The following is a 26,686-nucleotide window of genomic DNA, read 5'->3' as shown; positions in this document are numbered from 1 at the left end:
TTCCTACACACCTTATAGTAATGAGTATACTATCATAATATTTAAGTTGACATTTGGACAGGCACATGGATAGGACTGGTTTAAAGGGTTATGGGCCAAACGCAGGCGGGTGGGACTAGTGTAGATGGGCAAGTGGTTGGTGTGGGAAAGTTGGGCCGAAGGGCCTGTTTCCACGCGTTATGACTCTAGGACTATGATTATAATTAAGGGTTGCAGAGTGGTGCAGCGGTAGAGTTGCTGCCTTCCAACGCCAGAGACCCGGGTTCGATCCTGACAAAGGGCGCTGTCTGTGTGGAGTTTGTACGTTCTCCCCCTGACCACATGAGTTTTTTTCCAGGTGCTCAGATGATATAGATCTATGGTGAGGGGAGGAAAGATTTGATAGGAACACTTTTTACACAGAGGGTGGTGGGTGAATAGAACGAGCTGCCAGAGGAGACAGTTGAGGAGGGACATACGCAATGATTAGTGCAATCAGTCTGAAGATGGGTCTCGACCCAGAGAGTTGGAAGAAGACTCTCGAGTGATAGGAGCAGAATTAGGCCATTCGGCCCATCAAGTCTACTCCGCCATTCAATCACGGCTGATCTATCTCTCCCTCCTAACCCCATTCTCCTGCCTTCTCCCCGTAAAACCCCTGACAATGTAGACAAAAGAAACTGCAGGTACAGGAAGAACTCAACGGGTCAGGCAGCATCTGTGGAGGGAATGCACAGTTGAGTTACAGTCTGAGAGGTAACGTGGGTATATTTTATGAGTGGAAAATATATGGGTTTAGTTTTATGTGTAGGAAGGAACTGCAGATGCTGGTTTAAACCGAGGATCGATACAAAATGCTGGAGTAACTCAGTGGGACAGGCAGCATCTCTGGAGAGAAGGAATGGATGACATTACACAGGTTTCACAAGAAACGTCACCCATTCCTTCTCTCCCGAGATGCTGCCTGTCCCGCTGAGTTACTCCAGCATTTTGTGTCGACCCGCAATGTTTAAGAAATGGGTAGGAAGGTTTTAGTTGGATATGGGCCAAACGCAGGCTGGTGGGACTAGTGCAGATGGGATGTGTTGGTGTTGGTGTGAGTAAGTTGGGCCGAAGGGCCTGTTTCCACGCTGTAGGACTCTATGACCCTGCACCTGGGATGTAGTGCTGAGGCTCTATAAGGCGCTGGACAGGATGCATTTGGAACGTTGTGAGCAATTGTGGGCACCATGGAACCAATGGGCCGAATGGCCTTCTAAGCTATGTTTTTTTGCCTGTTCATGTGCGTGTGTGTGTGTGTGAAAACGATGGTTTAAAGAAACCATGGCTGGGAACATAATATAAGATACTTAAAGGTAATTGAGACTCCAAAAAGAGATTTGTAACATTCAATAGACAATAGACAATAGGTGCAGGAGGAGGCCATTCGGCCCTTTGAGCCAGCACCGCCATTCAATGTGATCATGGCTGATCATTCTCAATCAGTACCCCGTTCCTGCCTTCTCCCCATACCCCCTGACTCCACTATCCTTAAGAGCTCTATCTAGCTCCTCTCATCCTTTTAAATTCCAGTGTATACAAGCCACTGGCTTGAATAAAGAAAAGATATATCATAGGTGACAGGAGCAGAATGAGGCTATTCGGCCCATCAAGTCTGCTCCGCCATTCAATCCTGGCTGATCTATCTCTCCCTCCTAACCCCATTCTCCTGCCTTCTCCCCATAACCCCTGACACCCATACTAATCAAGAATCTATCTGTTTCTGCCTTAAATATATCCACTGACTTGGCCTCCACAGAATTCCACAGATTCACCGCCCACTGACTAAAGAAATTCCTCCTCATCTCCTTCCCAAAAGGAATGCCCTTTGATTGTATCATATTAATTTAATATCATTGAAGGATTGTGTGACAGGAACTATTGATTGAGGAGTCTTCTGCACTATAAGATTCTATGATTCCAATGTGTAAAATATATTCAAATGTATATTAAACACAAAAAGCTGGACTTACTCAGCGGGTCAGCTGAAGAAAAGGATCAAATGTATATTTTAAATGCATATTAATTGATGGTATAGATGGTCTTAAAGGATGTGCCTTTAGAATGGCTGAGGCTCTACAAGGAGCTGGTCAGGCCTCATTTGGAGTATTGCGAGCAATACCTGAGGAAGGATGTGCTGGCTCTGGAGAGGGTCCAGAGGAGGTTTACAAGAACGATCCCAGGAATGAATGGGTTAACCTATGATGAGCGTTTGTGGGCACTGGGCCTGTACTCGCTGGAGTTTAGAAGAATGAGGGGGGACCTCATTGAAACGTACAGAATAGTGAAAGGTTTGGATAGAGTGGATGTGGAGAGGATGTTTCCACTAGTGGGAGAGTCTAGGATCAGAGGGCACAGCCTCGGAATTAAAGGACATTATATCAGGACTATCTCTCCCCTGACATCAGTCTGAAGAAGGGTCTCGACCCGAATCGTCACCCATTCCTTCTCTCCAGAGATGCTGCCTGTCCCGCTGAGTTATGCCAGCATTTTGTGACTATTGTCGAGGATAATAAGCAAGCAGAAAGTTTTAAACTGGACCAACACTCTTTGGTTTACATCTAAACCTGTGTACCTTCACTTCATTTCACTGTTGGTAGTCATCGAAATCTGTACGGATTGGAAATCTCTTATTAAGTAAAATAGATTAGTTTTAGTTAGTTTATTGTCACGTGTACCGAGGTACCGTGAAAAGGTTTTGTTGCCTGCTATCCAATCAGCGGAAAGACAACACATGATTACAATCGAGCTGTCTACAATGGACAGATACATGATAAAGGGAATAACGTTCAGTGCAAGGTAAAGCCAGCAAAGTCCGATCAAGGATAGTCCGAGGGTCACCAATGAGGCAGATAGTCGTTCAGCACTGCTCTCTGGTTGTGGTGGGATGGTTCAGTTGCCTGATAACAGCTGGGAAGAAACTGTCCCTGAATCTGGAGGTGTGCGTTTTCACACTTCTGTACCTCTTGCCCGATGGGAGAGGGGAGAAGAGGGAGTGGCCGGGGGTGGGTGAGACTGGTCCATGATGATGCTGCTGGCCTTGCCCAGGCAGCGTGAGGTGTAGATGGAGTCGATGGAAGGGAGGTTGGTTTGTGTGATGGTCTGGGCTGCGTCCACAATTCGCTGCAATTTCTTGCGGCTCTCGGATGGAGCTGTTCCCAAACTGAGCTGTGATGCATCCCGATAAAATGCTTCCAATGGCACATCTGTAGAAGTTGGTGAGATTTGTTGGGGATGTGCCGATCTTCCTCAGCCTTGTGAGGAAGTAGAGGCGTTGGTGTGCTATCTTGGTCGTTGCTTCAATGTGGCTGGTCCAGGAGACGTTGTTGGTGATATTGACTCTGTACTTCGGCTCCATCAATGCAGACTGGGGGAGGTGGGGGAGGTGGGGTAGGTGGGGGAGGTGGGGGAGGTGGGGGAGGTGGGGGAGGTGGGGGAGGTGGGGGAGGTGGACCGATTTGCTTCCTGAAAGTGCTGGAGTAACTCAGACAGTCAAGGCAGCATCTCTGGAGTAAAAGGATGGGCGACATTTCGGGTCGGGATAGGATTGCCAACTTCCTCACTCCCAAATAGGGGACAAAGGGTGACGTCACCGCCACGTGCCCCCACGTGACCTCACCCAGCCAGCGGCCACGTGCTCCCGCTCCGCCAATGGCGGCCGCCCGGGCCGGGAGGCGGGTTGCAACGTAACCTCTGTTAGGCGGCGTCCGGGCCAATGCTGTCCGGGCCTACAGTGTCCAGGCCTACAGTGTCTAGGCCTACAGTGTCCAGGCCTACAGTGTCTAGGCCTACAGTGTCCAGGCCTACAGTGTCCAGGCCTACAGTGTCCAGGCCTACAGTGTCCGGGCCTAGAGTGTCCAGGCCTACAGTGTCCAGGCCTACAGTGTCCAGGCCTACAGTGTCCGTGCCTACAGCGCCGTCCGGGCCTAGAGTGTCCAGGCCTACAGTGTCCAGGCCTACAGTGTCCGGGCCTACAGTGTCCGGGCCTACAGTGTCCGGGCCTACAGTGTCCGGGCCTACAGTGTCCAGGCATACAGTGTCCGGGCCTACAGTGTCCAGGCATACAGTGTCCGGACCTACAGTGTCCAGGCATACAGTGTCCGGGCCTACAGTGTCCGGGCCTACAGTGTCCAGGCATACAGTGTCCGGGCCTACAGCACCGTCCGGGCCTAATACGGGACAAGGGCGGTCCCATACGGGACAAACCAATTTAGCCCAAAATACGGGATGTCCCATCTAATACGGGACAGTTGGCAACCCTTGGTCGGGACCTTTTTTCAGACCTGACCCGACCCGCATCGTCACCCATGCTTTTTCCTCCAGAGATGCTGCCTGACCCACTGATTTACTCCAGCACTTTGTGTCTACCTTCGGTCTATACCAGCATCTGCAGTTCCTTTCTACACACTCTCTTCCTGAGTCACCCTGTCTCATCGCATTCCCCTCCCCTCTCCCACTCCCAATACATTGCCCAAGCTCGTGGACATAAGGAACTGCAGTCACCGGCTTACAAAAAGAGACGCAAAGTGTTGGAGTAATTCAGCGGGTCAGGCAGCATTTCTGGAGAACATGGGAAGGTGTGGTTTCTGGGTGGGACCCTTGTTCAGACTGATTGCAGTGGGGGTTGGGGGGGGGAGAAAAAGCTGGAAGAGAGGTGGGGGGGGAACAAAGTCTTGCAGAGAGGGGGAGCAGTGAGAGAGAGTCTCGCCGAACCCATCTTCCCACTCCCACTTCCAGCCTTCTTTCCCTCCCCCCGCCCCCCCCCGCCACTACCATCAACTGAAGAAGGGTCCCGACCCGAAACGTCACCCATCCACATTCACCGGAGATGCTGCCTGACCCCGCTGAGTTACTCCAGCACTCTGTGTGTCGGGGGTTATGGTGTCAGACGTTATGTGGTGAGAAGGCAGGAGAATGGGGTTAGGGGAGGGAGAGATAGATCAGCCACCATTGATTAATGTAGATTGTCGAGGGTTTTACCTGTGTGACTGAGCACTGCGTAGTGGGGGGGGGGACTTGTACCTTTAGTCAGAGGGTGGTGAATCTGTGGAATTCTTAGCCACAGAAAGTTGTGGAGGTCACGTCAGTGGATAAACTTAAGGCAGAGATACATCGATTCTTGATCAGTGCGGGGGTCGGGGGTTATGGGGAGAAGGCGGGAGAATGGGGTTAAGAGGGAGAGATAGATCAGCCGCGATTGAATGGCGTCGTAGACTCGATGGGCCGAATGGCCTAATTCTGCTGCTATCACTTATGATCTTGTGACCCCCTGTCTGTCCCAGTCTCAGATGTCAATCTGTGTCTGTTTGTGATAGAAACATAGAAAATAGGTGCAGGAGGAGGCCATTCGGCCCTTCGAGCCAGCACCGCCATTCATTGTGATCATGGCTGATCATCCACAATCAGTAACCCGTGCCTGCCTTCTCCCCATATCCCTTGATTCCACTAGCCCCTAGAGCTCTATCTAACTCTCTCTTAAATTCATCCAGTGATTTGTCCTCCACTGCCCTCTGTGGCAGAGAATTCCACAGATTCACAACTCTCTGGGTGAAAAAGTTCCTTCTCACCTCAGTTTTAAATGGCCTCCCCTTTATTCTTAGACTGTGTGGCCCCAGGTTCTGGACTCCCCCAACATTGGGAACGTTTTTTTTTCCTGCATCTAGCTCGCCCAGTCCTTTTATAATTTTATACGTCTCTATAAGATCCCCGTCTCATCCTTCTAAACTCCAGTGAACACAAGCCCAGTCCTTCCAATCCTTCCTCGTTTCCTCATCGATCTACCTTCTGAGAGCTCGGGGGATGACTCTCGTGTTTGTGAACGAGAACGATTCCTGTTCGGAAAGGACATGAATAAAATGGAGTGTGAACCAGATGTGTTGTTCCGGTTTAAAACATCTGGCTTTCACATCATCTCCGAAAGGTTGACACAAAATGCTGGAGTAACGCAGCGGGACAGGCAGGCGTCTCTGGAGGGAAGGAATGGGCGACGTTTCAGGGGTCGAGACCCTTCTTCAAGCCAAGATATAAAATACTGTGTTGAGCCCAGCCTCGCTGTCTGCAATAAAGGCTGAGCAGAGACAGTGCAGGGAGGAGCAGAGAACAGCGACATCAGACTGGTGCAGTGCACGCCCAGCACCGCAAATATTTGCAGCACAGACGTACGTGTCTGTGATACAGTCTGAAGAAGGGTCTTGGCCCAAAATGTCAGCTGTTCCTTTTCTCCGGAGATGCTGCCTGGCCCGCTGATTTACTCCAGCATTTTGTGTGTGTGATTTGGTTTAGTTTAGTTTAAAGATACATTGCAGAAAGAAGCCCTTGGGCCCACCGAGTCCGCTCCGACTACTGAATACTATCCTACACCAACACTACCCTACACTCACTAGGGACAATTTACGATTCTTACCGAAGCCGATTCACCTACAAACCTGGACGTCTTTGGAGTGTGGGAGGAAACCGAAGCAGCCGGAGAAAACCCACGCAGGTCACGGGGAGAGCGTACAAACTCCGTACAGACAGCACCCGTAGTCAGGGTCGAACCCGGGTCTCTGGCGCCGTGAGGCAGCAACTCTGCCGCTGCGCCACCACCTGTGATTCAGCTTTGCTGAATGTGAGTTCAAAGCTGTCGTCAATTAAAAGAATATGCTGCTGGACACAGAATGCTGGAGTAACTCAGCGGGGCAGGCAGCATCTCTGGGGAGAAGGAATGGTGACGTTTCGGGTCGAGACCCTTCTTCAGACCCGAAACGTCACCCATTCCTTCGCTCCAGTGAGAGGCTGCCTGTCCCGCTGAGTTACTCCAGCATTTTTTGCCCATCTTTGATTTAAACCAGCATCTGCCGTTCTTTCCTGCACAATGAATATGATGCTGTTACATAAAGAATGGCCAGCACGGTGGCGCAGCGGTAGAGTTGCTGCCTCACAGCGCCAGAGACCCGGGTTCCATCCTGACTACGGGCGCTGTCTGTACGGAGTTTTGTGTTCTCCCCGTGACCTGCGTGGGTTTCCTCCGGGTGCTCCGGTTTCCTCCCACATCCCAAAGTCGTGCGTGCGGGTTTGTAGGTTAATTGTCCTCTGTAAGTTGCCCTCCTAGTGTGTAAGGAGTAGATAAGAAAGTGGGATAACATAGAACTAGTGTGAAGGGGTGATCAGTGGACTCGGTGGGCCGAAGGAAAGGGTTGCCAACTTCCTCACTCCCAAATAAGGGACAAAAGGTGACGTCACCGCCCCACGCCCCACGTGACCTCACCCAGCCTGCGGCCACGTGCTCCCGCTCCACCAATGGCGGCCGCCCGGTCCGGGAAGCGGGTTGCTACGCAAACTCCGTTAGGCAGCGCCCGGACCTCCAGGCCTACATTGTCCCGGCCTAAAGCGGCCCCCGGGGCTACAGTGTCCAGGCCTACAGTGTCCGGGCCCACAGTGTCCGGGCCTACACTGTCCGGGCCTACAGTGTCCGGGCCTACACTGTCCGGGCCTACAGTGTCCGGGCCCACAGTGTCCGGGGCTACAGTGTCCAGGCTTACAGTGTCCGGGCCTACACTGTCCGGGCCTACAGTGTCCGGGCCTACAGTGTCCGGGCCTACAGTGTCCGGGCCTACAGTGTCCGGGCCTACAGTGTCCGGGCCTACAGTGTCCGGGCCTACAGTGTCCGGGCCTACAGTGTCCGGGCCTACAGTGTCCGGGCCTACAGTGTCCGGGTCTACAGCGCCCCCCCCGGGCCTAATACGGGACAAGGGCGTTCCCATACAGGACAAACCAATTTAGCACAATATATGTATTGTCTCGGCTAATACGGCACAGTTGGCAACCCTAGCCGAAGGGCCTGTTTCCATGCTGTATCTTTCAATCACTTAAATAATCTGTGTTAGGCGTTAGTACCCAATTGAGGAGTTCAGAGTTTACATAGAGATTAACATCCATGAGCTGTAGGTTACTTGAGGAGAACAAAGAAACCAATGTATCGGCACAGGAGATTAGTTTAACTTGTTTGGTACAGACATTGTGGGCCGAAGGGCCTGTTCGTATGCTGTCCCCTCCCATATTCTATGTTTTATAAACAGAGCAATTAACTTGGCAGCATCAGTTTTCAAGAGAGAGTTAGATTTAGCTCTGAGGGCGAACGGAATCAAGGGATGTGGGGAGAAGGCAGAAACGGGGCACGAATGTGGATGATCAGCCATGATCACATTGAATGGCGGTGCTGGCTCGAAGGGCCGAACGGCCTAATCCTGCACCTAATTTCTATGTTTCTATCATGTTTGGCACAGACATTGTGGGCCGAAGGGCCTGCTCTTGTGCTGTACACTGTTCCACATTCTATGTTTTACATTTAAAGCAATGCATACCTGCATGTTATTATAGGTTGGTATCTAGTTTCATAAGTGATCGGAACAGAATTAGGCCATTCGGCCCATCAAGTCCACTCCGCCATTCAATCACGGCTGATCTATCTCTCCCTCCTAACCCCATTCTCATACCTTCTCCCCATAACCCCTGACATCCGTACTAATCAAGAATCTATCTATCTCTGCCATAAATATATCCATTGACTTGGCTTCCACAGCCATCTGTGACAATGAACCATTGAGTTAGTGGGCTCTTTTATATATATATAAATATATATAAATATATATAAATATATATAAATAAACATCGATCAGCCAAAACATTATGACCACTGACAGGCGGAATGAATAACATTGATTATCTTGTTACAATGACACCTGTCAAGGGGTGGGATATATTAGGCAGCAAGTGAACAGTCAGTTCTTGAAGTTGATGTGTTGGATGCAGGAGAAATGGGCAGGAGTAAAGACCTGAGCGACTTTGACAAGGGCCAAATTGTTCTGGCCAGACGACTGGGTCAGAGCATCTCTGAAACGGCAAGGCTTGTGGGGTGCTCCCGGTCAGCAGTGGTGAGTACCGACCGACAGTGGTCCGAGGAGGGACAAACCACAAACCGGCGACAGGCAGGGTGTTGGGCGCCCAAGGCTCATCGATGCGCGAGGGCAACGAAGGCTATCCCGTCTGGTCCGAACCGACAGAAGGTCGACTGTGGCACAAGTCACAGAAAACGTTAATGGTGGTCACGGGAGGAATGTGTCACAATACACAGTGCATCGCCATTCAATCACGGCTGATCTATCACTCCCCCCTTACCCCATTCTCCTGCCTTCTCCCCGTAACCGCTGACAATGTAGACAAAAGAAACTGCAGGTACTGGAAGAACTCAACGGGTCAGGCAGCATCTGTGGAGGGAATGCACAGTTGAGTTACAGTCTGAGAGGTAACGTAGGTATATTTTATGACCGGAAAATGTATGGGTTTAGTTTTATGTGTAGGAAGGAACTACAGATGATGGTTTAAACCGAGGATCGACGCAAAATGCTGGAGTAACTCAGCGGGACAGGCAGCATCTCTGGAGAGAAGGAATGGGTGACATTACAAGTCAAGTCAAGTCAAGTCAAATTTATTTGTCACATACACATACACGATGTGCAGTGAAATGAAAGTGGCAATGCCTGCGGGTTGTGCACAAAAAGAATTACAGTTACAGCATATAAATAAAGTTAATAAGTTACTATTATTGTCGACAAAAATTTAGTCTCTGGGGTTATAAAAGGTTTCACAAGAAACGTCACCCATTCCTTCTCTCCAGAGATGCTGCCTGTCCCGCTGAGCTATTCCAGCATTTTGTGTCTATCTTGGGTTTAGTTTGAGTTTAGACATACAGAGTGGAAACAGGCCTTTCGGCCCACCGAATCCGTGCCTGTACGCTAGTTCGATCCCACACACACTAGGAACAATTTTCAACTTTACCGAAGTCAATTAACCTACAAACCTGTACATCTTCGGAGTGTGGGAGGAAACTGGAGCACCCGGAGAAAACCCACTAGGCCCCAAGGAGAACGTGCAAACTCCTGATAGACAGCACCCATAGTCAGGGTCAAATCTGGGTCTCTGGCGCTGTGAGGCAGCAACTCTAACGCTGCGTTAGTGTGCTGTTGATCAGTAAAATCAAGGGATATGGGGAGAAACCAGGAACAGGGTACTGATTCTGGATGATCAGTCATTGAATGGCAGTGCTGGCTAGAATGGCCGACTCCTGCACCTAGTTTGTACGTTTCTATGAGCAGAAGAGAGAAAAAAGAGAGCGAGAGGCAGTGGAGATAGAGGGTGAAGAATCAATATTTAGTAAGGGGAGAGAGAGAGAGAGAGAGAGCGGAGAGAGAGAGAGAGAGAGAGAGAGAGAGAGAGAGAGGCAGTGGAGATAGAGGGTGAAGAATCAATATTTAGTAAGGGGAGAGAGAGAGAGGAAGAGAGAGAGAGCGAGAGAGAGAGAGGCAGTGGAGATAGAGGGTGAAGAATCAATATTTAGTAAGGGGAGAGAGAGAGGAAGAGAGAGAGAGCGAGAGAGAGAGAGGCAGTGGAGATAGAGGGTGAAGAATCAATATTTAGTAAGGAGAGAGAGGGAGAGAGAGAGAGAGAGAGAGGCAGTGGAGATAGTGAAGAATCAATATTTAGTAAGGCAGTAAAGGAGGAATAGAGTGGGAGAGAGAGAGAGAGAGAGAGAGAGAGAGAGAGAGAGAGAGAGAGAGAGAGAGAGAGAGAGAGAGAGAGAGAGAGAGGGAGAGAGAGGGAGTGTGAAAGGCATGGCGAAGAGATACACAGGCAAAATGTAAGGAGAAAGTGGGGAAAGGCAAAGAGAGGGATGATGCTTCAAGAACAATGAGGTGAAGATAATATCAGAGAGGGCGGTCACGGTGGCGCAGCGGTAGAGTTGCCGCCTTACAGCGAATGCAGCGCCGGAGACCCGGGTTCCATCCCGACTACGGGCGCCGTCTGTACGGAGTTTGTACGTTCTCCCCGTGACCTGCGTGGGTTTTCTCCAGGATCCTCGGTTTCCTCCCACACTCCAAAGACGTACAGGTTTGTAGGTTAATTGGCTTGGTGTAAATGTAAAAATTGTCCCCAGTGGGTGTAGGATAGTGTTAGTGTGCGGGGATCGCTGGTCGGCGCGGACCCGGTGGGCCGAAAGGGCCTGTTTCCGCGCTGTATCTCTAAACCAAACTAAAAATAGGAAGACACCTATTTCCTATGTTTCCAAATTGAGGGGAATGGGGCCTTTGATCCTTGTCAATGACCCGAACTCTCCGGCCCTCTCTGGCCAATGCCCAGTGTTTGAAGTTGTCCTTTGATCCCAACTACTTCCCACACCAAAGCATAACCATTTTCCTTTCTGATCTGTTACAGGTAATGATGTCTGGGGGAATTCACAAGAGCAGCTCGCTGGAGAATGGAGTAAAGGTATTGGGGCATGATTGGATTAGCACAACGGATGAGAATATGTTTTTGACTCCAGCAACGGTTGAAAGTGTTGATTCAGGACTTATCAAGAGCCCTTGGTAATGATCTTACCAAGAGTCCTGGTGCCAAGGTACATTGGCAGGGCGGTACGTTGGCACAGCGGTGATGCATTGGCCCAGGTTTGGCCCACGTTCCTTTGCCTTTCCTGTCCATGTACCTGTCCGAATGTCTTTTAAATGTTGTTATTGTCCCTGCCTCAACCACCTCCTCTGGCAGCTCATTCCCTGCATCCATCAACACTCTGTGAAAAATGTCGTTTAGTTTGGAGATACAGTGCGGAAACAGGCCCTTTTGGCCCACGTTCAAGTGCTGAGGTCCTGGCAACATCCTTGTAACTCTTCCCCTCACTCTCTCTGGTATAATGACATTCTTCCTATTACATGGTGACGAAAACTGAACACAACACTCCAAATGCAGACTCACCAATGTCTTGCACAACCATAACATAACATTCCTACTTCTACACTCTATGTCCTGATTAGGGTTGCCAACTGTCCCGTATTAGCCGGGACATCCCGTATTTTGGGTTAAATTGATGTGTCCTGTATTAGGCCCGGACAGCGATGTAGGCCCATACACTGTAGGCCCATACACTGTAGGCCCATGCACTGTAGGCCCGGACACTGTAGGCCCATGCACTGTAGGCCCATAAACTGTAGGCCCATACACTGTAGGCCCATATACTGTAGGCCCATGCACTGTAGGCCCGGACACTGTAGGCCCGGACACTGTAGGCCCATACACTGTAGGCCCATACACTGTAGGCCCATACACTGTAGGCCCGGACACTGTAGGCCCGGACACTGTAGGCCCTTACACTGTAGGCCCATACACTGTAGGCCCATGCACTGTAGGCCCGGACACTGTAGGCCCGGACACTGTAGGCCCATGCACTGTAGGCCCATGCACTGTAGGCCCATACACTGTAGGCCCGGACACTGTAGGCACGGACACTGTAGGCCCGGACAGCGATGTAGGCCCGGACACTGTAGGCCTGGACACTGTAGGCCCTGATACTGTAGCCCGGACACTGTGCCTGAATGCTGTAGGCCCGGACACTGTAGGCCCGAACACTATGCCTGAATGCTGTACGCCCGGACACTGTAGGCCTGGACACTAGCCCGTGGGCCGCCGTAGTCCGCTGGACTACAGAGTCCAGGACAGTGTAGGCCCGGACACTGTAGGCCCGGACGGCAATGTAGGCCCGGACAGTGTAGGCCCGGACACTGTAGGCCCGGACGGCAATGTAGGCCCGGACAGTGTAGGCCCGGACACTGTAGGCCCGGACGGCAATGTAGGCCCGGACAGTGTAGGCCCGGACACAGTAGCCCTGATACTGTAGGCCTCCGCGGACACTATGCCTGGATGCTGTAGGCCCGGACACTGTAGGCCCGGACACTGTAGGCCCGGACACTGTAGGCCCGGACACTGTAGGCCCGGACACTGTAGACCTGGACACTGTAGCCTGGGGGCCGCTGTAGTCCTGAGCGCCGCCTAACGGAGGTTGCGTAGCAACCCGTCTCCCGGCCCAGGCTTCCGCCATTGGTGGAGCGGGAGCACGTGGCCGCTGGCTGGATGAGGTCACGTGGGGCGCGGGGCGGTGACGTCATCCTTTTGGGAGTGAGGAAGTTGGCAACCCTAGCCCTGACTGATGAAGGCAAACGTACCAAAACCCTTCTTGACCACCCCATTTGCCTGTTATGTCACTTTGGGTGATGGTCTGTACGGAGTTTGTACGTTCTCCCCGTGACCTGCGTGGGTTTTCTCTGAGATCCTCAGTTTCCTCCCACACTCCAAAGACGTGCAGGTTTGTAGGTTAATTGACTGGGTAAAATGTAAAAAGAAAATTGTCCCTAGTGGGTATAGGGTAGTGTTAGTGTGCGGGGATCGCTGGTCGGCGAGGACCCGGTGGGCCGAAGGGGCCTGTTTCCGCGCTGTACCTCTAAACTAAACTAAACTAAACTCCATTAACCATTCCTCAGCCCACTAGCCCAGCTGGTCAAGATTCTGCTGTAATTTCTGCTAGATAGAGCTCTTAAGGATAGCGGAGTCAGGGGGTATGGGGAGAAGGCAGGAACGGGGTACTGATTGAGAATGATCAACCATGATCACATTGAATGGTGGTGCTGGCTCGTAAGGGCCGAATGGCCTCTTCCTGCACCTATTGTCTATTGTCTATTGTCTAATTTTTGATTACCATCTTCGCTGTACTGTATGTGCTGCCACCAAATTTAGAGTCATCTGCAAACTTGAATGACCCTCAAAGCGGAACACTAACAGGATCAATCAGACGGAGAGAGCGAACTTTAACGATGTTATGTTTTGACGAGGCATTGTGGGATACCTGGCACCGTCAGTCAGACCTGGCGCAGGTAGCCGTGTCTGGCACAGGTAGCCGTGTCTGGCACTGCCTGGTCTACTGAACGGCGTCTTCCAAGCTGACTCTTGCCAGCTTAGGAGATCAAAAGCAGCTACCAACAGCATTACCAGACGTCACATCAGGGCGGCACAGTGGTAGAGTTGCTGCCTCGCAGTGCCAGGAACCCGGGTTCGATCCTGACTCTGTGGGTGTTGTCTGTACGTTCTTCCCCAGGACCGGGTGGGTTTTCTCCAGGCGCTCCGGTTTCCCCACACTCTCCCAAGACGTAATTTGAGGAAGGACGCCCTTGCTATTGAGGCAGTGCAGCGTAGGTTCACCAGGTTAATCCCCGGGATGGCAGGACTGCCATATGAGGAAAGATTGGAAAGACTGTGGGCTTGTATTCACTGGAGTTTGGAAGGATGAGAGGAGATCTTATAGAGACATATACAATTATAAAAGGACTGGACAAGCTAGATGCAGGAAAAATGTTCCCAATGTTGGGGGAGTCCAGAACCAGGGGCCACACAGACTCAGAATAAAGGGGAGGCCACTTAAAAACTGAGGTGGGAAGAAACGTTTTCACCCAGAGAGTTGTGAATTTGTAGAATTCTCTGCCACAGAAGGCACCGGAGGCCAATTCACTGGATGAATTTAAAAGAGAGTTAGATAGAGCTCTAGGGGCTAGCGGAATCAAGGGATATGGGGAGAAGGCAGGCAGGGGTTACTGATTGTGGATGATCAGCCATGATCACAATGAATGGCGGTGCTGGCTCGAAGGGCCGAATGGCCTCCTCCTGCACCTATTTTCTATGTTTCTATGTACAGGTTTGTAGGCTGATCGGCTTCGGTAAGAATTGCACATTGTTCCTGGTGTGTCGGATAGTATTATTGTACAGGGATTGCTGGTCAAAGCGGATTCAGTGTGCCGAAGGGCCTGTTTCCATGCTATATCTGTAAAGTAATGTCTAAACTCCAAAGATGTACGGGTTTGTAGGTTAATTGGCTTTGGTAAAATTGTAAATTGTCTTTGGCGTGTCGGGTCGTGCTGGTGCACAGGGCGATCGCTGGTCGGCACGGCATCTGTGGGCCGAAGGGCCTGTTTCCATGCTGTATCTCTAAAGTCTGAAATCTAAAGGTAGGCTTAGATCAGACTGGCTTAGAATCCTTGCAGTCCAATGCTGCCTGTTGATTTACAGCTCTCTGACTGAAAAAGTTTTTCCTCATCTCCGTTCTAAATGGCCTACCCCTTATTCTTAAACTGTGGCCCCTGGTTCTGGACTCCCCCAACATTGGGAACATGTTTCCTGCCTCTGGCGTGTCCAACCCCTTAATAATCTTATACGTTTCGATAAGATCCCCTCTCATCCTTCTAAATTCCAGTGTATACAAGCCTAGTCGCTCCAGTCTTTCAACATATGACAGTCCCGCCATTCCGGGAATTAACCTAGTAAACCTACGCTGCACGCCCTCAATAGCAAGAATATCCTTCCTCAAACACGATGGGCCGAATGGCCTAATTCTGCCCCTATTACTTATGAACTTATGGAATGTGTCTGTTGTGAATTACGGATAAGGTTATATTTAAAAATAAGGATAATGAAAAGTGTTGTATACTTTTGGTGAATGTATCTACTCAGAAAGAAACTTAATTGAAATGATCTACACCGTGAGGTCATCGAACAGTAGTAGATCTTTCAGCTGGTAACTAAATAACCTCAGACGCAAAGTGCTGGAATAACTCAGTGGCAATGAATTCCACAGAGTCACCACCCTCTGAAGTTTGGGGTCTGGACCCTTCTTCATTCTAAAGAAAGGTCCCAACCAGAAACGTCACCTATCCATGTTCTCCAGAGATGCTGCCTGACCCGCTGAGTTACTCCAGCACTCTGTGAAACGTCACCTATCCATGTTCTCCAGAGATGCTGCCTGACCCGCTGAGTTACTCCAGCACTTTATACATGATGAAGCCAGGCACCATCTCTGGAGAACATGGATAGGCGACATTTTGGGTCGGGACCCTTATTCATTCTAAAGTATAGTCCCAACCAGAAACGTCACCTATCCATGTTCTCCAGAGATGCTGCCTGACCCGCTGAGTTACTCCAGCACTTTGTTTTGTAAAGCAGCACCTGCAGTTGCTTGTGCTTGAGGCTGAATAACGTCCTGTGTTACCTGCCTCTCTTTCTCTCGCCTCTCTCTCTCTGCCATGCCGCCTGCCCCACCGGGGCTGAATCCTCCAGACTTTGCCCATCACCATAAACCCGTAGATCCGATCTTGTGTTGAAGTCTAGTTCACAAGCTCGCCTCTATGGGTCTGTGTGAATGTGGTCCACTGACCTCGAGTAAAGGCCTGGCGATCTCCGCAACTCTGCAGGCCACGTGGTGAAGACCCCTACTTTCTGTCTTCCATTTGCCTTTGGGTTTTAAGGTCATAGGAGGAGAATTAGGCCATCGAGTCTACTCCGCCATTCATTCACGGCTGATCTATCTCTCCCTCCTAACCCCATTCTCCTGCCTTCTCCCCATAACCCCTGACACCCGCACTAATCAAGGATCTATCTATCTCTGCCTTAAAAATATCCACTGACTTGGCCTCCCTCCGTCTGTGGCAAAGAATCCCACAGATTTACCACCCTCTGACTAAAGAAACTCCTCCTCATCTCTTTCCTAAAGGAACGTCCTTTAATTCTGAGGCTGTGACCTCTGGTCCTAGACTCTCCCACTAGTGGAAACATCCTCTCCACATCCACTCTATACAGGCAATAGACAATAGACTATAGACAATAGGTGCAGGAGGAGGCCATTCAGCCCTTCGAGCCAGCACCGCCATTCAATGCGATCATGGCTGATCACTCTCAATCAGTACCCCGTTCCTGCCTTCTCCCCATACCCCCTCACTCCGCTATCCTTAAGAGCTCTATCCAGCTCTCTCTTGAAAGCATCCAACGAACTGGCCTCCACTGCCTTCTGAGGCAGAGAATTCCACACCTTCACCACTCTCTGACTGAAAAAGTTTTTCCTCATCTCTGTTCTAAATGGCCTACCCCTTATTCTTAAACTGTGGGCCCTTGTTCTGGACTCCCCCAACATTGGGAACATGTTTCCTGCCTCTAATGTGTCCAATCCCCTAATTATCTTATATGTTTCAATAAGATCCCCCCTCATCCTTCTAAATTCCAGTGTATACAAGCCCAATCGCTCCAGCCTTTCAGTACGTTTCAATGAGGTCCCCACTCATCCTCCTGAGGTACAGGCCCAAAGCCATCAAACGCCCATCATATGTTAACCCACTCTTTCCTGGGATCATTCTTATAAAACCAAAGATACTAGAGGAACAAGATGGACCACTCTGTTGATATCGCATTCTATACTGAAGTGTAGTACGCAAAGGAGCCATGTTAGTAGGCAAACCCCGCCTCTCGCAGTGTAATCAGTGTTTTTGGGGAACGGTATGTGGTGATACCATTAAAATGCAGAATATATCTCATCTATCAATTCACAGATTTTTGTTATTTTTCTTTTTAAATGTTCCTGCAAGTTTCTGCCGACTAAAATGGCGCCGTGACGTACTACGGTTTTTAGGGTCGAGCGGTCTATCTTGCTCCTCTAGTATCTTTGTTGTAAACCTCCTCTAGACTCTCTCCACAGCCAGCACATCCTTCCTCAGACATGGGGCTCAAAACGTCTGATCGCTCGCTCGCTCACCAGCCCGTCTACCTACCGCTCCACGCCATCCCCACCTCCATTTCCCCATCACTTCCCTTCTCCCCGCCTTTCTCTTTCCCAATGCATTCCATTCGGATCCTTCTTCCCAGCAATCTTCTCTGCAAATGAACAGGTCGTTTGGTCCGAAGATAGACACTAAACGCTGGAGTAACTCAGCGGGACAGGCAGCATCTCTGGAGAGAAGGAATGGGTGACGTTTCGGTTCGAGACCCTTCTTCAGACTGTAAGAATCTCGACACGAAACGTCACCCATTCCTTGTCTCCAGAGATGCTGCCTGTCCCGCTGAGTTACTCCAGCGTGTCGTGTCTGCCTTCGGTGTAAACCAGCATCTGCAGTTCCTTCCTCCGCACAGGTTGTTTTGGACCATTTGATATGAACTTGTGTGCAAGCCTCTTTCAACCCACTTAATCCTATTAGATTTAACTTCCTTTTGTGAACTATTCTCTGCTTCGTCTGTGCTGGTACCCAGGATACTGGTAAAGCTTTGTGCCACGATCCTGATGTATTTTCGCACTCTCTCACCCACCCGCCCACCCGTCCGCTAACTCTACCCCATGACTGTTTGCACAGGGTGGGTTTATGGTCAGGGAGCTTCAAACCACGGAAACAAGGACAAGGAATGGGTGACATTTCGGGTCGAGACCCTTCTTCAGACTGATGTCAGGGGAGAGGGCGGGACAGAGATAAAATGTAGTCGGAGACAGGAAGACTGGTGGGAGAACTGGGAAGGGGGAGGGGATGGAGAGAGAGAGAGGGAAAGCAGGGACTATCTGAAGTTAGAGAAGTCAATGTTCATACCGCTGGGGTGTAAGCTGCCCAAGCGAAATATGAGGTGCTGTTCCTCCAATTTGCGCTGGGCCTCACTCTGACAATGGAGGAGGCCCAGGACAGAAAGGTCAGGTTGGGAGTGGGGGGGGGAGTTGAAGTGCTGAGCCACTGGGAGCTCAGGTAGGTTTAGACGGACTGAGCGGGGGTGTTCAGCGAAACGATCGCCGAGCCTGCACTTGGTCTCACCGGAAAACAGGAGTCCACACCTGGAGCAGCGGGTGCAGTGTATGAGGTTGGAGGAGGTGCAGGTGAACCTCTGCCTCACCTGGAAAGACTGTCGGGGGTACTTGGACGGAGTTGAGGGGGGAGGTAAAGGGGCAGGTGTTGCATCTCCTGTGGTTGCAGGGGAAAGTACCTGGGGATAGGGTTGCCAAATGTCCTGTATTAACCGGGACATCCCGTATTTTGGGCTAAATTGGTTTCATCGGTACGGGACTGCCCTTGTCCCTTATTAGGCCCAGGGGCCGCTGTAGGCCCGGACACTGTAGGCCCAGGGGCCGCTGTAGGCCCGGACACTGTAGGCCCAGGGGCCGCTGTAGGCCCGGACACTGTAGGCCCAGGGGCCGCTGTAGGCCCGGACACTGTAGGCCCAGGGGCCGCTGTAGGCCCGGACACTGTAGGCCCAGGGGCCGCTGTAGGCCCGGACACTGTAGGCCCAGGGGCCGCTGTAGGCCCGGACACTGTAGGCCCAGGAGCCGCTGTAGGCCCGGACACTGTAGGCCCAGGGGCCGCTGTAGGCCCGGACACTGTAGGCTAGCGGAGTGTGTTCAGGGAGCAGGGCCGAGTGCGTCCGACTAACGGAGGTTGCGTAGCAACCCGCCTCCCGGCCCGGGCGGCTGACGTTGGTGGAGCGGGAGCACGTGGCCGCTGGCTGGGTGAGGTCACGTGGGGCGCGTGGCGGCGACGTCACCTTTTGTCCCTTATTTGGGAGTGAGGAAGTTGGCGGTGGTCTCCAGCATTTTGTGTCTACCTTCGCTTTAAACCAGCATCTGCAGTTCTTTCCTACACAAGGAGTGTGACGTTGGGCCAGAGACCTTTGCTTGCCTCCAGGATGAGGTAGTAGGTTGTATAGTTTAGAATGACACCACGGGAGTTAACTGTACAATCTCCTAGCTTTCCCTGGAGCAGGCCGGATTCATCGAAGAACACAATGCCGTGGCCAACTGTGGAAGGTCCTTGATTCCCAGGAAGAGTTTGGTCACATCTTCGTCATGAGGAAATAGTGGCACAACTTCTCTAAACACAACGAAACTAAACTAAACTAAACTACTGTATATGGACACAAAATGCTGGAGTAACTCAGCGGGACAGGCAGCATCTCTGGAGAGAAGGAATGGGTGGCACTGCGGATCGAGACTAGGGTTGCCAACTGTCCCGTATTAGCCGGGACAACCCGTATTTTGGGCTAAATTGGTTTGTCCCGTACGGGACCGCCCTTGTCCCGTATTAGGCCCGGGGGCCTCTATATGCCGGGACAGTGTAGGTTAACGGGGTGTGTTCGGGGAGCGGGGCTGAGCGTGTTCGCCTAACGGAGGTTGCGTTGTAACCGGCCTCCCGTCCCGGGCGGCCGCCATTGGTGGAGCGGGAGCACGTGGCCGCTGGCTGGGTGAGGTCACGTGGGGCGCGGGGCGGTGACGTCACCTTGTCCTGTAGTTGGGAGTGAGATAGTCGGCAACCCCTAGTCAAGACCCTTCTTCAGATTAATGTCAGGGGAGAGGGAGGTGCCAAGATAAGGAGGTACAAGGTGTGAAAACAGGACAAAGGGGGATGGAGAATAGATCATTGTTAGCTGGGAGAAGTTAACAACAAAGCAAAATGTAGTTGGAGACAGTAAGTCTGGTCGGAGAACTGGGAAGTGGGAGGGATGGAGAGAGAGAGAGAGGGAAAGCAAGGGTCATTTGAAGTTAGAGAAGTCAATGTTCATACCGCTGGGGTGTAAGCTGCACAAGCAAAATATGAGGTGCTGTTCCTCCAATTTACTCTGGGCCTCTCCCTGACAATGGAGGAGGCCCAGGACAGTATACTAACTAGTGTATACTTGTGTATAAAATCATAAGAGGAATAGATTGGGTAGATACACAGAGTCTCTTGCCCAGAGTAGGTGAATCGAGGACCAGAGGACATAGTTTTAGGGAGATGGGGAAAAGATTTAAAAGGAATCTGAGTGGTAACTTTTTCACACAGAGGGTGGTGGGTGTATGGAACGAGCTGCCGGAGGAGGTAGTTGAGGCTGGGACTATCACAACGTTTAAGAAACAGTTAGACAGGCACATGGATAGGACAGGTTTGGAGCGATACGGGCCAAATGCAGGCAGGTGGGACTAGTGTAGCTGGGACAAGTTGGCCGGTGTGGGCAAGTTGGGCCGATGGGCCTGTTTCCACGCTGTGTCACTCTACGATTCTATGACTGTGACCCCAGAAAGAGAGGTAGACACAGAACCTCTGGCATCATCTTGCAGCTTGCAAGTCTTTGGTAGGTTAATTAATAAAGGGTGGCACGGTGGCGCAGCGGTAGAGTTGCTGCCTCGCGGCGCCAGAGACCCGGGTTCGATCCTGACTACGGGTGCTGTCTGCACGGAGTTTGCACGCTCTCCCCGTGACCTGCGCGTGCGTTTTCTCCCACAACTACAGAGACGTGCAGGTTTGAAGGTCAATTGGCTTCTGTAAATTGGCTACAGTGTGTAGGATAGAACTAGTGGGCGGGGGTCAGTGGGCCGAAGGGCCTGTTTCCACGCTGTATCTGTCTACTAAGCTAAGCTAATCTCCATGACTCCAAGTTCCCACCAGCTGAAATTGTATCGCCAAAAATATATTCTCCAGATCTCCCTTTAATGCCTCCATCGCTCGATAGTCTGGTCGTTAATAGATCAATAGGGCTTCTGCTGTTGGAATCTGGAGCTGAAGGTTCCCTCTGTGTCCTGCTCTTGTTGGCTTGTTAGCGGACGTTGGATTTGGTTTAGTTGAGTTTAGAGAGACAGCGCTGAAACAGGCCCTTCGGCCCACCGATTCTGCCCCGACAAGCGATCCACTAGCACTATCCTACCCACACTGGGGACAATTCACGATTTTTGCCGAAGCCAATCAACCTACTAATTCTTTGGAGTGCGGGAGGAAACCGAAGCACCCGGAGAAAACCCACGCGGTCACGGGGAGAAGGTACAAACTCCGCACAAAGAAGCACCCGTAGTCAGGATCGAACCCGGGACTCTGGTGCTGTAAGGCAGCAAGTCTGCCGCTGCGCCACCGTGCCACTGTTGGTGATGTGGGGCAGGGTTGGCCCTGGTCCCCGTGATCTATGACCTGCGGGCTAACAGAAAGCTGGCATTCCACCCCTTGGACAGATACTGATGTCAAGAAGGGAGTGAGGCTCACCATTTATCATATCATATCATATCATATATATACAGCCGGAAACAGGCCTTTTCGGCCCTCCAAGTCCGTGCCGCCCAGCGATCCCCGCACATTAACATTATCCTACACCCACTAGGGACAATTTTTTACATTTACCCAGCCAATTAACCTACATACCTGTACGTCTTTGGAGTGTGGGAGGAAACCGAAGATCTCGGAGAAAACCCACGCAGGTCACGGGGAGAACGTACAAACTCCTTACAGTGCAGCACCCGTAGTCAGGATCGAACCTGAGTCTCCGGCGCTGCATTCGCTGTAAAGCAGCAACTCTACAACTGCGCTACCGTGCCGCCCACGGTAGAGGTCTCACCATCCTCATGTCAAGAGGTGGTCTCGCGACCCCTTCTCTCAAGACAAGGTCTCGCATCCTTCCCTCTCAAGATCTCACCATCCCTATTGCAAGGGGTGTCACATTCCTTCTCACGGGTCTCACCAACCTTTCAAGAGCACGTCTTATCACCATCATCTCAGGAGCGGTCACGGTGGCGCAGCGGTAGAGTCGCTGCCTGACAGCGAATGCAGCGCCGGAGACCCGGGTTCGATCCCGACCACGGGCGCCGTCTGTACGGAGTTCGCACGTTCTCCCCGTGACCTGCGTGGGTTTTCTCCGAGATCTTCGGTTTCCTCCCACACTCCAAAGACGTGCAGGTTTGTAGGTTAATCGGCTTGGTAAATGTAAACATTGTCCCTAGTGGGTGTGTAGGGTAGTGTTAGTGTGTGGGGATCGCTGGACGCGGTGGGCCGAAGGGGCCTGTTTCCGCGCTGTATCTCCAAACTAAACTAAAGCAGGGCTCGCTATCCTTAATCTCAAGAACAGGGCTCACCAGTCTTCTCTCGAGACAAGGTAGGACTTCCCTCTCGAGATCTCACCATCCTTATCTCAAGAGGTGGTCTCACCACCCTTCTCTCAAGTACAGAGTTCATCCCACTAGAGGGGGTCTCAAAAGGAGGTTCACAATGCCTAATCTCTGGACAATTGCTCGCCGCCCTTTCTCAAAGACAACTAGGCATGGTCAATAAATGGAGGCCAGTGTGCGCCAGGTGATCTGGTCTCCCACATTCTAAAGGAGTGTGTGTGTGTTTGCTTCAACACATCCTTTCTTGTCCAATGTAGAAACATGGAAACTTAGAAGATTGGTGCAGGAGTAGGCCATTCGGCCCTTCGAGCCAGCACCGCCATTCAATATGATCACGGCTGATCATCCAGAATCAGTACCCTGTTCCTGCCTTCTCCCCATATCCCTTGATTCCGTTAGCCCTAAGAGCTAAATCTAACTCTCTCTTGAAAACATCCAGTGAATTGGCCTCCACTGCCTTCTGTGGCAGAGAATTCCACAGATTCACAACTCTCTCACAGAAAAAGTTTTTCCTCACCTCAGTCCTAAATTTTTTTAGGAGAGAAGTTCTTTTCAGCCCCACTTTCAAAGACACAGGAGGTGACACAGTGGCACATTTGGTCACGGATTTAAAGCCCTCCTACTAGTTCAGGACCATTGGCCTTGGACAGCTCCCCAGGGCTGAAAGGTCAGACAGCATCTCTGGGGAACATGGATAGGTGACGTTTCACAGAGTGCTGGAGTAACTCAGCGGGTCAGGCAGCATCTGTGGAGAGAAGGAACAGGTGACGTTTTGGGTCGAGACCCTTCTTCACACTCATTTTATCTTTGTTTTATATCTCTCGTTTCCCTCTCTCTCGACTCTCAGTCTGAAGAAGGGTTTCGTTTAGTTAGTTTAGAAATACAGCGCATTTCTGTCCGTCTTTGGAGTGTGGGAGGAAATCGAAGATCTCGGAGAAAACCCACGCAGGTCACGGGGAGAACGTACAAACTCCGTACAGACGGCGCCCGTAGTCGGGATCGAACCTGAGTCTCCGGCGCTGCATTCGCTGTAAAGCAGCAACTCTACCGCTGCGCCACCGTGCCGCCCCGAAACGTCACCCACCCCTTCTCTCCAGAGATGCTGCCTGACCCGCTGAGTTACTCCAGCACTCTGTGAAACGTCACCAATCCATGTTCTCCACAGATGCTGCCTGACCCGCTGAGTTTACTCTGGCTATTGTGCGTCTGCATTTAAACCAGCGTCTGCAGTTCCTTCCCACTTATTGATTTCTGATGTGTTTGGTCTGTTGCAAGAGCTGAAAGGCATCGTGTGAGAGCTGTGATCAATGGCCCTTTGTTGTGAGGAGGCAGAGGGAGGCGTAGAGCGACTGTGAACTGCACCGGTACCACTTGGCTCGGCCGGCTTCCTTCCTGACCTCTGTTGGGGCTGGGTTTCTCCTCGCTCTGACTCTAACCAGCGTGTCAGCAGTGTGGCCCCGGGAGGGGACTGTGGGATGCTGCTCACCTCCGAAGCAGGCGGGGAATGCTGGAGTAACTCAGCGGGTCAGGCAGCGTCTCCGGTGAGAAGGAACGGGTGACATAGAAACATAGAAACATAGACAATAGGTGCAGGAGTAGGCCATTCGGCCCTTCGAGCCTATACGCACCGCCATTTCAATATGATCATGGCTGATCATCCAGCTCAGTATCCCGTACCTGCCTTCTCTCCATACCCCCTGATCCCTTTAGCCACAAGGGCCACATCTAACTCCCTCTTAAATATAGCCAATGAACTGGCCTCAACTACCTTCTGTGGCAGAGAATTCACAGATTCACCACTCTCTGTGTGAAAAAAAACGTTCTCATCTCGGTCCTAAAAGACTTCCCCTTATCCTTTAGCTGTGACCCCTGGTTCTGGCGACCCCTGGTGACATTACGGGTCGGGGGGCCTTCTTCGGACTGAGAGTCGGGGGGGGGGGGGGGGGGGGTGGGGGGAGAGGGAGACACAGGGAGAAGAAGTGTAAGGTTGTAAGGGGGGGGGGTTGCCAACTTCCTCACTCCCAAATAAGGGACAATGGGTGACGCCACTCGCCCCACGCGACCTCACCCAGCCAGCGTCCGCCATTGGTAGAGCGGGAGCACGTGGCCGCTGGCTGGGTGAGGGCGCGAGGGGCGGTGGCGTCACCCTTTGTCCCTTATTTGGGAGTGAGGATGTTGGCAACCCTACTAATAAGGGACGAGGCGGTCCCCGTACCGGACAAAACCAATTCAGCCAAAATACAGGATGTCCCGGCTAATACGGGACAGTTGGCGACCCCAGCAAGGCGCGAAAACGAGACATCAAAGGGGATGCGGTTCATGGGGAGTCTGGGTTAGACAATAGACAATAGGTGCAGTAGTAGGACATTCGGCCCTTCGGGTAAAAAGACCCTAATGGGAGTTATCTACAGGCCCCTCCCTCCCCTCCCCACCCCCCCATCCTTCCCCCTCCCTCCTCCCCCACCCCCCTGTCCCTACCCCTTCCCCTCCCCTCTGGTGTTGGCTCGAAGGGCCAAATGGCCTCCTCCTGCACCTATTGTCTATTGTCCTCCATCTCCCTCAACCCCCCCTTATCCCCTCCCCTCCCCCTCCCTCCCTCCCCTCCCCCATCTCCTCCCCCTCCCCTCCGTACCCCTTCCCCTCCACTCCATCTCTCTCAACCCCCCTTATCCTCCCCTCCCTCACCCCCTCCCTCCCTCCCTTCCTCCCTTCCTCCCCTCCCTCACCCCCTCCCTCCCTCCCTTCCTCCTTCCTCCCTCCTCCCCTCCTCCCTCCCTCACCCCCCAGTCGTTCCCCCTCCCCCCCTACCCATTTCCCTCCACTCCATTCCATCTCCTTCAACCCCCCTTATCCTCCCTCCCTCCCTCCCCCCATCCCCTGCCCCTCCCTCCTCCCCCCATCCCCTGCCCCTCCCTTCCCTGCCCCACCCCCCCTGTCCTTCCCCTCCCCTACCCCCTTTCCCTCCACTCCATCTCCCTCAACCCTCCTTATCCTCCTTCCTCCCCCCTCCCTCCACCCCCCTCCCTCCCTCCCTCCACCCCCCTCCCTCCCTCCACCCCCCTCCCTCCCTCCCTCCACCCCCCTCCCTCCCTCCCTAGGAGATAGATATAAACTTTAAAATGTGAATAACTTTAAAAATATAACTCCGATTTCAATGAAACTTCTCCCGTTAGCACCAAAGGGACGACGGTGAGTAAGGTGGGGCCTAAAAATTGTCGCGCTAATCGTGAACCGTTTTGGCTGTAGTTCTGGAACAAACAAACAAACAAACAAACGAGAGTTTTAGTGTCTAGATAGATGGGCCAAAACGCAGGCAGTCGTGACTAGAGTAGATGGGACATATTGGTCGGTGTGGCAAGTTGGGCGGATGGGCCTGTTTCCACACTGTATGACTTTGTGATTATGATACGTGCCAAACGCAGGCAGGTGGGACTGTTGTAGATGGGGCTATGTAACTGTCATTGAAAGTAGGCATGCAGGTGCAGCAGGCAGTGAAGAAAGCCAATGGTATGTTGGCATTCATAGCGAGGGGATTTGAGTATAGGAGCAGGGAGGTTCTGCTGCAGTTGTACAGGGCATTGGTGAGACCACACCTGGAGTATTGCGTACAGTTTTGGTCTCCTAATCTGAGGAAAGGCATTCTTGCCATAGAGGGAGTACAGAGAAGGTTCACCAGATTGATTCCTGGGATGGCAGGACTTTCATATAGGGCGGCACGGTAGCGCAGCGGTAGAGTTGCTGCTTTACAGCGAATGCAGCGCCGGAGACTCAGGTTCGATCCTGACTACGGGTGCTGCACTGTAAGGAGTTTGTACGTTCTCCCCGTGACCTGCGTGGGTTTTCTCCGAGATCTTCGGTTTCCTCCCACACTCCAAAGACGTACAGTATGTAGGTTAATTGGCTGGGTAAATGTAAAAATTGTCCCTAGTGGTGTAGGATAGTGTTAATGTACGGAATCGCTGGGCGGCACGGACTTGGAGGGCCGAAAAGGCCTGTTCCGACTGTATATATATGATGATGATGATATGAAGAAAGACTGGATAGACTCGGCTTGCAGTCGCTGGAATTTAGAAGATTGAGGGGGGATCTTATAGAAACTTACAAAATTCTTAAGGGGTT

General features: G+C 51.8%; 1 long non-coding RNA gene across 1 annotated transcript in view; it reads left to right on the top strand.

Moving 5' to 3' along the window:
• LOC144599016 (uncharacterized) overlaps positions 1-26,686 on the top strand; it is a 77,083-nt gene that overhangs the window by 28,611 nt on the left and 21,786 nt on the right. Inside the window, exon 3 of the long non-coding RNA XR_013547950.1 lies at positions 11,269-11,322. This is a non-coding gene — a long non-coding RNA (uncharacterized LOC144599016). The remainder of the gene's footprint in view (positions 1-11,268; positions 11,323-26,686) is intronic.

This window comes from Rhinoraja longicauda, chromosome 12 (genome assembly GCF_053455715.1).
Source record: "Rhinoraja longicauda isolate Sanriku21f chromosome 12, sRhiLon1.1, whole genome shotgun sequence".
Taxonomy (NCBI): domain Eukaryota; kingdom Metazoa; phylum Chordata; class Chondrichthyes; order Rajiformes; family Arhynchobatidae; genus Rhinoraja; species Rhinoraja longicauda.
This window is presented reverse-complemented; position numbering and strand designations above follow the sequence as displayed.